Consider the following 2,500-nt stretch of genomic DNA (forward strand, 5'->3'; position numbering starts at 1 on the left):
ACTTTTTAATATTTGAAGTTTTCTATTATCTGTTTTTACTTTTAGCTTTATTGTGTTGAGCGTTTTTAAATGATACATAATTATTATTAAAAATGGTTATAAATTTCTTAAAACCTTAACAGTTTAATCAATATTTTTAAATGTGATTAAATCAAATGTTGGACAACAGAGGATTATAAATTAAGACATGGATAAAAAGTATTTAGATGTAATATTACTATATGCTATTCATTAGTAATCATATTGAAATTTCATTTATAATATATATGTGCATACATTTTCCAAAATTTCCATTATTTTACTTGCATCGAATAATTGACTTAGTATAAATGTAGCTTTGGTTTTGACTGTGCTTCACGCTGTCTGTCTGTCTGTCTGTCTGTCTGTCTTAGAGTCGGTGTGTCTCTCTGATGACGTGGATCTGAAGCCGGAGGTGGCCTTTATTTCTCCTCCTCCGTCAGACTCAGGCTCCAGCTCTCCTCCTCAGCTCTCGCCCTTCTGCATCGACTCGGAGCCGGGCAGCCCTCTGCTGGAGCACGAGACGGTGAGAGACACAGGCCCGCCCTCAGCTTCATATTCATGTCAGAGCACAGGTCCCGCCTGAATCTGATCCGTGTGTGTGTGTGTGTGTGTGTTCAGGTGAAGAGCGAGCCGGACTCTGTGGGAGTGATGGACCGCTCTCGTCTGCTGCTCTGCACGCTCACCTTCCTCTGTCTGTCGCTCAACCCTCTTCCGTCTCTGCTGGGGTCCGAGGAGAGGCGGGGGCTGACCACGGCGCACTGGTCTCTCTCGCCGCCTCTCTCTGCCGTCACAGAGCTTCGGTGAGTCACGTGACCCGAGCGCACCAATCGCACGAGCCGCTCTGCCGCTAACCTCACCTGTGTGTGTGTGTGTCAGGGGCGTGGCTGTGGTGCGTGTTGCCGTGGTTCCTGGTGTGGGTCCTTAGCGGAGTGGGCGTGGTCTGGGGGTGTGTCCGAGTGCTGTACCTGTGGGAGCCGGTCACGCCCCTTCACTCGCCCACCTCAGTCAGATTCTGGAGACATCGGAAACAAGCAGAGCTGCAGCTCTACCGGGTAAACACACACACTATATAACATACACGCATAAACACTATAACCCACACACACACTGTAACTCAGACATGCCCTGTAACACACTCTCTGTCACACACACTGTACTGATCGTGTGTGTGTGTGTGTGTGTCTCAGGGTGATTACGCGGAGGCTGCGGTCAGTCTACACACCTGTCTGTCCGTCTTGAGCAGAGTGCTGCCCTCCTCCACCCTCGACATCATCTGCTCGCTCCTGGAACCTGATTCGCTACTGCCTGCGGAAACCCACCCCTCTGGGCTGGCTGGTGCGTCTGGTTGGAGGAAGACACGAGGGGGAGGAGTCACAGACCAGCTCGAGAGACGCAGCACTGGTGTACCACCAGCTCAACCAGCTGCAGCTCACAGGTGTGTGTGTGTGTGTGTTATAGTAAGTGTCACAATATAAGAGTGTGTGTGTGCTGTAGTGAGAGTTTTAAAATGTGTGTGTGTGTTTCAGGTAAGCTGGATGAGCGGCCGCTCTGGGGTGTGTGTGTGTCTCTGAGTGCTGTTAATCTGAGCGAGAGCGCGGAGGGGAAGATGCCGGTTCCTCAGAGGATCCAGATCTTTGTGACGGCAGCCATCAGTCTGAGATCTGCACTGGGGAAACACCTCACCTGTCTGCCTGTGAGCTTCACACACACACACACACACACACACACACATCAGCCTGTGATCATCACACACACACACTCTCTCTCTTATCTCTGTGGTGTGTGTTGTCAGGGTTACCTGCTGAGCTGTGCCGAGGCTCTGGCCTGTCAGTCAGACTCTAAGCTCCTCCCAGACTGCCTGCGCTGGATCTTCACGCCATTGGGCCGCCAGTTCTTCCTGAGCTGTGATTGGTCCGTGAGGCCAGAGAGCAGCGAGCAGATCTTCACGTCTCAGAGAGATGAAGGTGAGACCGACGATGATGGAGAGCTGGCCGCCTGGCGTCCGGCTGCAGGACTAACACGTGGTGTGTGTGTGTGTGTGTCTCTGTCTGTGTGTGTGTGTGTGTGTGTCAGCGGACCCCATCGCACAGCTGCACCGCTGTTTCTGTGAGAAGCTCCTGGAGAGAGCCGTGGCACACACACTGATCGAGCCGCAGAGCAGCAAGCACGCCCGAGGATGCTGGGTAAAACACTAAACACAGCGTCAGTGCTCCAGTCTTCAGTGTCACGTGATCTTCAGAAATACTCTTTTACTGAGTACAAAACAAAGTTTTATTATTATTTTGCAAACAGAATTTTTTTTTCATGAATCGAAAGTTCAGAAGAACGGCATTTGCCTGAAATATAAACATTATAAATGTCTTTATAATCACTTCTGAATTTAAAGCATTAAAAAAATGATTATTTCCCTAAAAATGTGCTAACCTAATCATTTTGAGTCTTTTAAATCAATGCTGATCTTTCTATTCATCAATGAACC

The 2,500-nt window shown here is 49.2% G+C and overlaps 2 pseudogenes; one reads left to right on the forward strand and one right to left on the reverse strand.

The window, feature by feature from the left end:
- LOC122331701 overlaps positions 1-2,500 on the reverse strand; it is a 111,478-nt pseudogene that overhangs the window by 67,877 nt on the left and 41,101 nt on the right.
- LOC122331778 overlaps positions 1-2,500 on the forward strand; it is an 11,323-nt pseudogene that overhangs the window by 5,557 nt on the left and 3,266 nt on the right.

This window comes from Puntigrus tetrazona, chromosome 3, assembly GCF_018831695.1.
Source record: "Puntigrus tetrazona isolate hp1 chromosome 3, ASM1883169v1, whole genome shotgun sequence".
NCBI classification, from domain to species: Eukaryota; Metazoa; Chordata; class Actinopteri; order Cypriniformes; family Cyprinidae; genus Puntigrus; species Puntigrus tetrazona.